The sequence below is a fragment of the Balaenoptera borealis genome, assembly GCF_965194805.1.
Source record: "Balaenoptera borealis genome assembly, chromosome: 16".
NCBI classification, from domain to species: Eukaryota; Metazoa; Chordata; class Mammalia; order Artiodactyla; family Balaenopteridae; genus Balaenoptera; species Balaenoptera borealis.
In genome coordinates, this window is record NC_138872.1 from 20347711 (window position 1) to 20360651 (window position 12941).

Below are 12941 nucleotides of genomic sequence, written 5' to 3' on the forward strand. Positions count from 1 at the left end.
TCAGAAAATCTACAAACAACAAATGCTGGAGAAGGTGCGGAGAAAAGGGAACCGTCTTGCACTGTTGGTGGGAATGTAAATTGATACAGCCACTATGGAGAACAGTATGGAGGGTCCTTAAAAAACTAAAAATAGAATTACCATATGACCCAGCAATCCCACTACTGGGCACATACCCAGAGAAAACCATAATTCAAAAAGACACATGCAATGTTCATTGTAGCACTATTTACAATAGCCAGGTCATGGAAGCAACCTAAATGTCCATCAACAGACAAATGGATAAAGAGGATGTGTACATATATACAATGGAATATTACTCAGCCATAAAAAGGAACGAAACTGGGTCATTTGTAGAGACGTGGATGGACCTAGAGAATGTCATACAGAGTGAAGTAAGTCAGAAAGAGAAAAACAAATATCATATATTAATGCATATACATGGAATCCAGAAAAATGGTATAGATGAACCTGTTTGCAAGGCAGAAATAGAGACACAGATGTAGGGAACAAACGTATGGACACCAAGGGGGAAAGTGGGGGATGGGGGGTGGTGTTGGGATGAATTGGGAGATTGGGACTGACATATATACATCAATATGTATAAAATAGATAAGTAATAAGAACCTGCTATATAAAAAATAAATTAAATTAAATTTTTAAAAAAGTGTCAAAATAGCAAAGAGATGATGAGGGAAATCCAGAGATTAGCAACTATAGAAAGCCACTGTCTCATCTAGGGCAGGAGAGACAAAGGGAGGAATCCCAGGAACCCTGGAGAAGCTGGAACTGTGACAGGCTTGCTGGGACCATTAAGGAACGGGCTGTCCAGAGGGAGCTGGTGCCATAACAGAAGCACAATTGCTGCAGAGATGAGGCCCCAGGTGGAGAGAGGGAGAACCTTACCTTTTTCCTGTCCTTCTATCTCCTGCCAAGTTCTTTCATTGGCAGTGCCTTTCCAGAAGCTAGCAGTCAAGGGAGCCTGGAAATGTAGTTCCCTGTAACACAGAGCAGGTGGAGAAAAGGGTAGGGAATGCATCTGAGTGTAAGCAGACAAATGGCCTGCATGATTGGTAGGTGATAGATTGGAGGGCTGGGATCATGAAGGGGCCAGTATCCTTGAATTATTTCCATGGTAGAGGAGGCTGTCCATGTGAAATCCTTAGCACAGTGTATGGTGCATGGTACACACTCCATTCATAACAGTCTGATGACCTATTATGGATTCTAGGAAGTTCTGACAACAAAATTCATGCATGGGGATGGGACACTGGGCCAGGAAAGATGTCAGGCTGGAGAAAGTTGTGCATAAGAGAAAGGCAAGGACCCAGAGAGAATAGTGGTGCCAGAAGAACAGGATAGGAACTATGAAGTGCCCTTAGCAGGTGTTTGGTTTCTTTACAGGTCCCGTAGGACAGACTGTATCTGACACTGAAGCTGAGGCCTGGCTCTCAGAGCAAAGCATGAGTCATGTTCAGCTAACAAGCCAAGGTCACTTGACGGTACACCCACCTGAGTGGATGAAGTTGCATGTGGGGGTAAAGGAAACTCTATATTGGAAAAGGTAGTTGACTCCACCCCCTTTTCCCTACTTATGGCTGGTAACTGGGCAGAGAGAATGATATTCAGGAACTCCTGGATGTGATGGGGTGGTCACAATGAGAACATCACATAGAAAAGTGTTCCCCCATATAAGGAATCAGGCTACTAGGTTTCCTACAGACCAACGCAGCAGGATATATCACTGGATAAATGTACTTAGTATATCATATAGAGTGCGGGTAACATACAAGGCACACTGCAAAGGAGTTAGCTGAAAATAGTTTAATAAAAGGACTATTTACACAGATGTGGACTGAGGGTTGATGAAGCAACCCAGGAACAGTCACAGCTACAGAGGAAGCCAAGAGGAGGAAGCTGGGACTGGTCCAGGGAGAGCCATGGGTAATGGCTGCCCAAGAGGAGTCATATAAGGCTCATGTCAGAACTGCCATGAGGCAGAAAGAGAGTGGTTATACGTATATACACCATCCTCCTAATTTTCTCTTCTTCTGCCTTCATTTGGCTTGCATCCTTTAGGCTGAGCTCAAGCAGAAGCAAGACAACATGAACAGTACTCAGGTGTCAGCCTCTGGACACACAGGGTACCAGAGGGCAGGTCAGGGATGAGGGTTGTGGCAAACATTAACTTATACAAAAAGGGTCTCCGACTTTGATAACATCAAGAAGATAGTTGGTTCTCACTCTAGCTGTTCAGCCAGAATCTTAAGTTAGTCATTGACCAATTTCCCGTTCCTCTTATGGACTTAGGACAAAGATCTGAGCAGAGTCTACAAAAGGAAGTACCTGTTCAAGAAAGAGTCTCCAAAATGGTGTGCTGTAGTCAGCTTACACCAGGTCATGAGAGCTGCTTGTTAAACTTTCAGATTTTTTGGTACCAGTTGTTAGACACAGCCATTATTAAAAATTAAATTAATAAATCACAATGAAATAAGTTGCATTAAAAAATAAAGATAATAAATACTCAAAATTCATTGCTTTCTAATTATTCACTATGTTTTACTATTATTTATGCATGTGAGGTTATTTACATCTATTGTATTCATGTGGTGGAAATACTATAATATAATGTGCTGCTGTCCATCTATTCCTGACATAGGCATTCAATGACTTCACGTGGGTAGTTTGAAATTGGCCATAGTGGGAATATCAACACCATGGAAATTTGCATATGCTGCAGATAAAGGTTGGTTGGTTGGTTGGTTTTTCCAAGAGAGCTGGTTATTGAACATTTATCAGCCCAACTCTGTGGTCTCCCCTCCCCATTGAATCATGACCAGATTTTGAACAATGAAGAAAAAAAATAATGATGTCACACATCCTGAAATGCCTTTACTTCTTTGATGAGGAGAATCACTCAAGGGAAAGGTAGGCATTAGTTTCTGAAACTTTGGCTTTTTTTCACTTGCCTGAAGGTTTAAACAAAAAAATGTTCCTTTTCCAGGCTAAGACTTCAAGTAGTTAGAGCAGGCTTGAGTCTGACATACTCTGAAATAGGAGGATAAATTGAATGAGGGGCCAAGAGAATGGGAGGCAATGGGAACTAGGATTAGGCAGTACCTGGGGATTTGTTACACAGCTTGCTGAAATACAGAGGCCAGAAGAAGCGGGAAGATCTTTATGTATGGTAAGTCCCCTACATACGAGCGAGTTCTGTTCCGAGAGCGCGTTCGTAAGTCCAATTTGTTTGTATGTCCAACAAAGTTAGCCTAGGTACTCAACTAACACAATCAGCTATATGGTACTGTACTGTAATAGGTTTATAATACTTTTCACACAAATAATACGTAAAAAGCAAACAAACACAAAAAATAAAGAAAACATTTTTAATCTTATAGTACAATGCCTTGAAAAGTACAGTAGTATTAGCTACATCACCTCTGCTTTTACACTTGCTTCTGGACATCCTCGGCTTGACATAAAGATACTGTACTACTGTACTCTATCCAGTACTGTACAGTAAAGTACACAAAAGCACAACCACTTGTAGAAGATGCACGCACGTGACAATGTAGCCAGACATGTGAACTAACTTACGTGATTGGACATGTGAACACACGTTCACATCTTTGAAAGTTTGCAACTAGACGGTCCGTATGTAGGGGACTTAGTGTATCAATATTTCCCCTTTATGGGAAGATTATGCTGGAAGAGGGTGAGCTTCGAGGTTAGACAAGCCTGGATTTGAACTTCTTAGCAATGTGATATTGGGGAAAGTTTCTTCTTGTTTCCTTACCCACAAGTTGGAGATAATAATCTATACCTCCTAAACAGAGTGGAAAATATGGAGTGATAAAGTATATGAAAGAAATTAGCACAATTCGTTCATTTATTAATTCATTTAGCAAATATTATCACTCTACATTGAAGGAACATGGTGAAGACACTGAATGTGGTCTTCCTTATGGAGATCACAGTTCTGCAGGAGAGACATACATGACACATTGTACTTAAAATAATGTCACTATTAGGATGAAGGAGCCGCTAAAGGAGAGTATGTGTCTATCAAGCTAAATTCTGAAACATCAGGAAAAATGTGGGTACTCCACAACATTCGTGTTTTCTTTCTCTATTTCATCTTTTCCTCCTGTAGCCGATAATATCAGTGCCTGCCCGTATGCCTTGAGCCATATCCCTTCAGTTTGCTCAGATTATGCACCAGTGTCTGTAACTCTGCTTATAGATTTTCTCCAAAGCAGCTGAAGGCTGCCTTGCCCTCCTGAAGGCAGACAAGAAGTGCGAGAAAAACACCCCTGGGAGCCTGCTTCCCCCACGCCTGGAAGAATTCGGAGGCATTCATTGTCTGCCAGCCTGTCCTCAAGAGAATTAAGCTCCAGGTGCCCACAGTGTGGTTTGCTAGCACACCTTTTTTGGCCGCTGTCCCTTTTTCTTACTCCCCTGTTCCCCTACAGGTGTTTTCTGCACCTCCTAAATACACCACTTGCACCCAGTTCCTTGACTCAGTTCTGCTCTTATGGGAACCTAAACCAAGAGAATGCTTCGCTCAAACTCATCTGAATCCCTAAGCTCTCACGTGCCCCCAAGTTGGGCACAAAATACATCCGAAAAAGCATGAATAGACTTCTACGAATAGATCGATCATATGATAGAGGATCTAAACCAGGACATTCTGGAGCATGAAGGGGGCACCATTAAAAGTACGCCAAGAGGATACTGTGCTGGGCAAATTGGTCCATGGTCAGCCTGTCTCGAAGATGCTTTAACCTTTCCAGTAAGATATCCAGGCCAGCGTCCTGGTGGCTGACCAGTGGGGTGAGCGCTGCTTAGGGAGAAGGCAGCGCGGGTACTTAGCTAATCTCTCAGAACTTCGGGACCTCACAGTCCCAGAGCAAGCAAAACAGAGGCACCCTGGATGCGGGGGAAGCACATTTCTACCTAGGGCACTCGCACAAACTCACAGTTTTTAGGAGAAAAACAACACAGATTTGTCAACGTCTTGTCACCTCCTCCAGGCAGCTGCAGCTTTTTAAGAGCCAAAGGGTCCCCAGTGAATGTGGATCACAGCAGTGCACGAGAAATGAGTGACTGGGAGAACTTTGCTGAAATGATGGCTGCTATTGGAGTGCTGGCCAGCTCATACATCCCCTGTGCATGGGGGCTGCTCTGGGTGCATGGGGCTCAGGGAGGAGGGATTCCTAATGAAGTAAGTTTCTATGCGAGCCCTGCAGCCCTCACCAATCAGGTTACAGCTTCACTTTGTTAATTCCCATTGCGTTTTTCTTTCCCCCCAAACATTTCAACTCAGATAGCTAAATAAGTTCAAATGTTCTTTTATAGAGTGACATAAACAGCTTTTATAGCCTGAAAACAGTAAGCTTAGAGATCAACCATTCATCACCGAAGCAGGCATGTTTAAGCTGAAGAAAGAGATGGCATTCTCTTCCTTATTGTCAGCTATGTTTTTTCCCCAAAACTAATAGGAGGTAGCGTGTAAATTAGCTGCCTTCTAAGTTGCCAGGGAAAGAAGTGAATGCATTTAACTCGGGGCATTTTGCTGCAAGGCTGCCCCCCTCTGGCTCCCACCACAATGCTATTGGTGGAGAAATCCAATCCTTGTAAGAGAGCAGTTCCGAGTTGCTGGTCACTCTTTTCCCCCCTTCTAGTTACCATTTCTGGCTTCTCAACACATCCTACACTTTTCTCTAAGTGCCAAAACGTATGCTTGAGATTAGAGTGAACTTGGACAACCCATAGTTCCAATGGGTGAGGTTGAAAGGCAGAGGAGCGTGGGAGAAACAGAAGCAGAGGGACCCACACTCTCCTGCCCTAACACTGGCTGTTTCATTCCAGGAATAATTGTAGGGTTCTACTTTTAGGGCTCTTCTTTCATTTGGGGATTAGGAAGCAAAAGCAACATTCATGCAGGAGGCTACCTGGATGGAGACAGAGGCTGGATATGCCAGGGTTCCAAGTCTTGCTTATTTGCACTGAAGTAGCCAAAGCTTGCCTGTTCACTAACAAATAGCTTTTGAATATCTGTTAATACCAGGCATGCTGTGGACACATCTCAGGGCAGCCCTCAAACTATTCCAATGCCTCTATCCCTCTCTCTACATCAGGTTTTAGAATAATGTGTTGCAAACTCAGAAAGCATCACTTTACAACCCCCTGGTCTTTCTCTACGGCCGTACTTCATACCACTGTCTACCATTCCCTTCAGCAACACAAGGTGTCTTGCCATGTTCCTGAAAGCTGATTTTCTTCAAGCAACTGCATCCCTATTCTGGCCTCTAAGCCTGGAGGACCTTCCCTATTTTAATCTTTAGAACCTATAAAAAGCTTATGTTAGTTTGCTAGGGTTGCCATAACAAATTACCACAAATCGGATGGCTGAAACAACAGAAATTTATTCTCTCACCGTTTTGGAGGCTAGAGTCCAAAATCAAGGTCTTCTGTCAGCAGGGCTGGCTTCTTCTGAAGGTTAAGGAAGAATGTGATCCATATCTCTCCCCTAGCTTCTGGTGGTTGGCTGGCAATGTTTGGCACACCTTGACTTTTAGAAGCAGCACCCTGATCTCTGCCTTCATCTTCACACGGCGTTCTCCCCGTATACATGTCACTGTGTCCAAATTTCCCCCTCTATATAAAGACTTCAGTCACATTGGATTAGGGTCCATCCTAATGACTTCATTTTAACTGATTATACCTGCAATGACCCTATTTCCAAATAGGTCACCTTGTGAGGTACTGGGGTTTGGGACTTCAACTATGAATTTAGGGGGACACAATTCAATGCCCTTAACAATGCCCCCTCCATGAGTGAAAACAACAGAGATGAGAGCTATCCCCACATCCCTGGGCATACATTTAATTTTTCCTAAAAATACTCATTATATAGCAACGGTCTCATTGAACTTTAATTGTCTGCTCAACTATCTCCTGCATCGATCTTTGAGTTGCACAGGATCGCGACCCTTCAGCCCATGGATGTTCAGTGAATGTTTCTGGAAGAAATAACCCATTCAGAATTGCCTCCTTTTTGCTGAGGGCTGGAGGGGAAGCACAAAGAGCAAAGTCACAAAGATACCGCCAGCCACCTCCTTTTATAGAGAGGTCACAAGGGAGAAAGGGGGTTCCCTGGCCTCCGGAGATGCACTTCTTCTGCAGGGCCCCCTACCCCACTGCCTTAAAGTCATCATTCATCCATCCACTTCTCCTGTTTTCTGTTTCTTTTTTGTTTCTTTTTTTTTTTTAATTCCCAATCTTCCTTACTCCCCCCTGCCACCAAGACACGTACCACATATGTCCCCAGTATGTGCTGAATCTCAACAGCTATTATCATGAGGATGAAGGAAGTACAGAAAACTAGGAGTTTATCAAAGTATTCCTAATACAATTTATAGGCTGTCAGCAGTTGTTTATGCCTTCATATTAATCTCGGGATTTATATTTATTTTATTCTGATGATATCATATGATGTATAATTGTTTTGGAGAGTTTGGAATTGCTTTTGTAGAACTATGGGCTTGAGTCATGAAGCCTAATGCCTTGTTGCCAACAGGCTTTTGTCATGTGGGGGAGGATGTTTCCTGTCTCTTCTCATTCAGAAGGGAGTGTTTCACACCCCAGTGAGTTAATAAAAACGGAGAGAGTGTGTGATCTTGATCTCACATCAGGCTTTCTCAGAAGCTCTTAATTGGGACTACATATGCTAGACACATTTGAAGTACTTGCCAGATTCCATAACAGCATTTGGAAATGGATCTCCTATTCCATCCTAAAAGAGAGACCAGGATAGCCATGATGGTACTGGGTGACTCTGTTTCCGGGTCCCACCTGCAAAGTTCATGGGCAGGTACCTGACTCAGGTGGAGCCAGTCAGCTTTATTCTTGGGAAATGAATTGAGCCTCATGAAATATGCTGTAAGATTGGGACTGACTCTCAATCAATAAGGTCATACAAGGCTAGAGCCAGTGTTGCTATACAAACCATATGCCAACTAGCGTTATAAGGAAGAAGAAACCTATAGCCTTCCAAAGGAAGTGGCCTGCAGAGAGGAAGGTGTAGTCTGTGCAGGGAAAAGCAAAGATATGGAGCCACATTGACAAACATCTAGGGTCCAGGTTGCCTCATGACACATGTCCCTCGAATATGCCACTTTGGGGGTTCTTGTATTTATTGCAGCAATGTCATCCATGATGAAGGTCCCTTTGTGTGGCAGATCTAAACAAAAACACATAGCATAGGACTATTCTGATTTAGAGTTCAAAGTAGATGTTACCGAGTCCAAGCTCTCTGTCTGCTGGCAGCACAACAGGCCAATAAATCAGGAGACGAGGTGTTGACGCAAGGAATAGCAGCTTTATTTGGAAAGCCAGGCGTCTGAGAAGATGGCGGACTAGCATCCTAGAGTACCATCTTATCGGGGTCTGGATGCTAATTTCTTTTATAGAATGGAGAGGGGGAGGAGGTGAGGAAGAAAAGTAAAAAGTCATAAGTCTTGCAAAATATCTCCTGATTTGGGCCAGCCTCAGAGAGGGGGTGTGTTAATTTCTTCTTTTCTGCAGTCATTCACAGGTGGGCAGGGTCAGGGTGTTCCCCTGTGAGCTGAACAAAGGCACTCTAGTTTAATATTCAGGCAGAGAAACAGGGTTCCCCAAGGAAGGCCACTATGTATGCTTATAGTTATAGACAGAACAAAAGCAATGGAAAGCAAAGGTCAAAGTAAAAAAAAACAGATCCAACATGGAGTCATATTTTTTTCTTCCCTGTTACACAGAGGTAACTTTGGTGGTCTATGTATTAGTTACCTATGCTGCATAACAAATTATCCCCAAACATAGCAGCTTCAAACATTAAACACTTATTATCTCACACTGTTTCTGTGAATCCAAGAGAGGGTTAGCTGGGTGATTCTGGCTCCCAAAGTAGCAGTTAGGCTATTGTTCATGGCTGCCTTCATCTGAAGACTTGACTGGGTTGGGAAATCCACTTCCAAAGTGTCTCCCTTACCTGCTCACAAGTTAGTGCTGGTTATTGGCAGGAGGTCTCTGTTCCTCAGTCAGTGGCCCTCTCCATGGGGCTGTCAAGTGTCCTCATGGTGGGGCTGTTGGTTTCTCCACAGCTAGTGGGCTAAGAGAGAGCCAAGTACAAGCAGTATTTTATAACCTCACTGTAAAAGGGCTACTCTAATTTTGACAACATCCTACTGGTTACACATCTTTTCATGTACCTCCTGGCCATCTGTATGTCTTCTTTGGAGAAATGTCTCTCTAGGTCTTCTGCCCATTTCTTGATTGGGTTGTTTGTTTTTTTGATATTGAGCTTCATGAGCAAAGTAAGTCAGAGAGAGAAAGACAAATATCATATGATATTGCTTACATGTGGAATCTAAAAAAAATGATACACACGAACTTATTTACAAAGCAGAAACAGACTCACAGACTTAGAAAACAAACTTATGGTTACCAAAGGCGAAAGGTGGGGGGAGGGATAAATCAGGAGTTTGGCATTAACATATACACACTACTATATTTAAAACAGATAACCAACAGGGATCTACTGTATAGCACAGGGAATACTACTCAATATTCTGTAATAACCTAAATGGGAAAAGAATTTGAAAAAGAATAGATATATGTATATGTATAACTGAGTCACTTTGCTGTACACCTGAAACTAACACGTCGTAAATCAACTATACTCCAATATAAAATAAAAATTTTTTTTAAAAAGTTACCCATGTGTACACATTGGTCTATCTGCCAGACACACCTTGTCTCCATACATGTGTTCATATCATTCCTATGGTTTTAATGCCCCTCCTTCTCTCTGTTCCTTAAACTCCCTGCTCATATTCATCCTCCAAGGTCTTATTTGCATGTCACCTCTTTTCTGTTTAGCTTCCGCTGATCTGCTGGTACCCAAAGAAAACATCTTGTGCCCCTTCCAGTGTTTCATGTACCTCCTGCCTAGCACTCTTGTCGTATTTATTCCATTCTGTGGTTGGACCAAGAAACAGAAACTATGCTAAGTACTCAAGACAGGAAATAGGTAGGGAATGGCTATATAGGTGCTGGAAAAGCTCAGAAGCCAACGGCCATGATCCGAAACCCAGCTAAGGTATGAATCCCTGGAGTTGACTCTCAGCCTCTGGCTTAATCTCAGGACTTCCTCAGAACTGCCAACCCCAGTTCAGGACAGCACAATTCACTGAATGCTGAAATGAGCAATGCTCAGTAATTCCAAACCAGCGATGGCAACATGTTAGATTATGTGTTATTTGCCCAGCCCTTCAAATTACTAAGTTCTTCTCATCTGTCACTTGGTGGTGAGTAATCCCTAGTGATTGGAAAGATTGAATTGGAGCTTATGTGTACCTCGGATCTCCCCTTGCCTTCTCCACTCAGCCTCCTAGGAGGGAAAGTGGATCAGGACGTTCTCCCCTGGGGAACAGGGGGGAAAATGCTCTGGGGAGGGGTGTATGTGTGTGTGTGTGCATGCCCTTTGTAAATGAGAGTATCTACCAGGTCCTGGAGCTGGGTGACACAGTTCTGTTGAAGGTGTGTTTGACAAAGTCTTGATGCAATTTCTTATTGGTCACTCTCCATCCCTGAGAATTAATCCTGTAAATTAACATTTATTGCTGCTTATTATGTACCAGGCACCATGTTAACCCCTTTGTACACATTATTTCATTTCAAACTCATAACACCTGGCAAAGGAGGTATCATAATCAATATTCCCATTTTACATATGGAGAAACTGAGGCTCAGAGAGGTGAAACAACTCAGAGTAAACAGTGGTGGGAGAATATGAATCAAGGAGTATCTAAGTCTAGGCCCCCCAGTATATTCTTGACTCTCCAGTTCTGCCATTTGCTCACCTCTTAACGGACAAGATGATGGCAAACAATTTTTAACACCCATCACACATTAAGTCCATCAACAAACACCACCCTAAGGGCAGGGAGGTATATACAAGGCCACCATTCACCCCAGTTTACCTAGTAATTGTCAGGTGTCCCGGAACTCCAGTGAGTTTAGAAATTATCCCACTCCCTATCATTCTTAAAAGTCCCAGGTTCGTGACTTCCCTGCCGGTGCAGTGGTTAAGAATCCACGCTTCCACCGCAGGGGGCACGGGCTCAAACCCTGGTTGAGGAACTGAGAAGATCCCACATGTGGCATGGCCAAAAAAAAAGAAAGAAAAAAAAAATCCCAGGTTTGATAACACATTAAACAGTGTCTCAACATAGAGACACTGTTTGCTGTAGTGCCTGGAACACAGTAGCTTCTTGCAAAGTATTAGTATAATTGAAAGGTATTTAGTTCTCTGGGAACCAGCATCATACCCAGGCTGAGGTGGTACCCCTAAACACTGTCTGCGCCCCTTAGAGGAGGCAGGTGAGGTCCTCACAATAAGAAATGACCCCAACCCAATGTCCCCTGCCCCACTATCCCGACACTTCCTTTCTCAGGAGCAACAGTGGGTCCCTAGGCTCAAGCACCCATGGTTTAACTCGATGCCTCTGAACCAGAGGACCCCGCACCCTTGACCCTGGGACCCTAGCACCGTGATGTGGTCTGCCCTCCTGTTCTCCCACTTGCCTTATTTCCTCCCACTTTCTGCATATGTGGCCTCTTCCCTCCCCTGAGTCTGGTCACTAATAATGCTCACTCCTAATGAATAGCCCCAGCACTGTGGGAACCACATAGTAGAGGAATGTCAGTATCTGCCAAGCCAGGGTCATGCTGGTGTCAGTGGCCTCAGCCCTCTCTGTGGTCACTGCTGGCGCAGGTTTAAAGGCATCCGTCAGACCCAGCTACACCCCTGTCCTTGGAGGTCCCCACCTTTGATCTTTCACAAGCCTCTCCATAACCACATCCCGGCTCTCGCAAGTTGTAAGCTGCCATGTCTGTCCTCTCTGGAGGCGGATGGAATTTTGTGCGTCTCTTTCTTCCATGTCGCAGTTGAAGCCTTTATACATGTTGGCTCAGACGCCTGGACTCTTCTTCCTCGTGTGCTCTGCCTGGCTGACCCTTTCTCACACCTTATATCTCAGCTGACAAGCCATCCATTGTGAGAGGCCTCCCATGACCACTCTCTACTGGAGCATCCCTAAGCACACAGTTGATTACAAGTGAAATGACCACATTTAGCTTCATTGTTTGGTTTCTCCACTAGAATAGAAGGCCCACGAGGCCAGGTCCAATGCTTGACTTTCCAGCACTATCTCCCCAGGTCAGGTATGGGCTGGACCACCATTGGTGAGACGTGGCCACCACTGGTGAGCGTTGTTTCCTCTGACTGTGCTCTCTCTCCCAGGGCTGTGACTATTTGAATTTCTCCAAAAAGGATCACTTGGTGTTTCACTTTTGCATCCAGCTGGGGTATGCGACTTTTTTATAGTTTCCGTCTGATGCCTTCTTAAACTCCATGAATTCTCTAAAGTTGAGGATAACAGCTCATGCTTGTAAGTGGTTATTTTAGTATCCTAAATCAAATTGTTGATTTTTATGCCTGAAGGGTATTGGGTAAAAGTGAAGTTATGGAAATTATTGTGTATTGAGGGCTACTCTGTGCCATGAACTAGGCTAGGAATGTCACAGAATTCAAAGCAACTGTCTTAGACTCTTCAGACTGCTGTAACACAAACTATAACCTGGATGGCTTTTAAACAGCAAAAAGGAACATTATTTCTCACACTTCTGGAGGCTGGGAAGTGCAAGGTTCAGTGTCTGGTGAGAACCCACTTTTGGGTTTGTAGAAGGCGCCTTCTCAGTGCCCTCACTTGGTAGAAGGGGCTAAAGAGCTCTGTGGGATCTCTTTTATAAAAGAACACGATGTAATCCTATTCATGAGGGCTCCATCTTCATGACCTAATCAGCTCCCAAAGGCCCCACTTTCTGATATCATC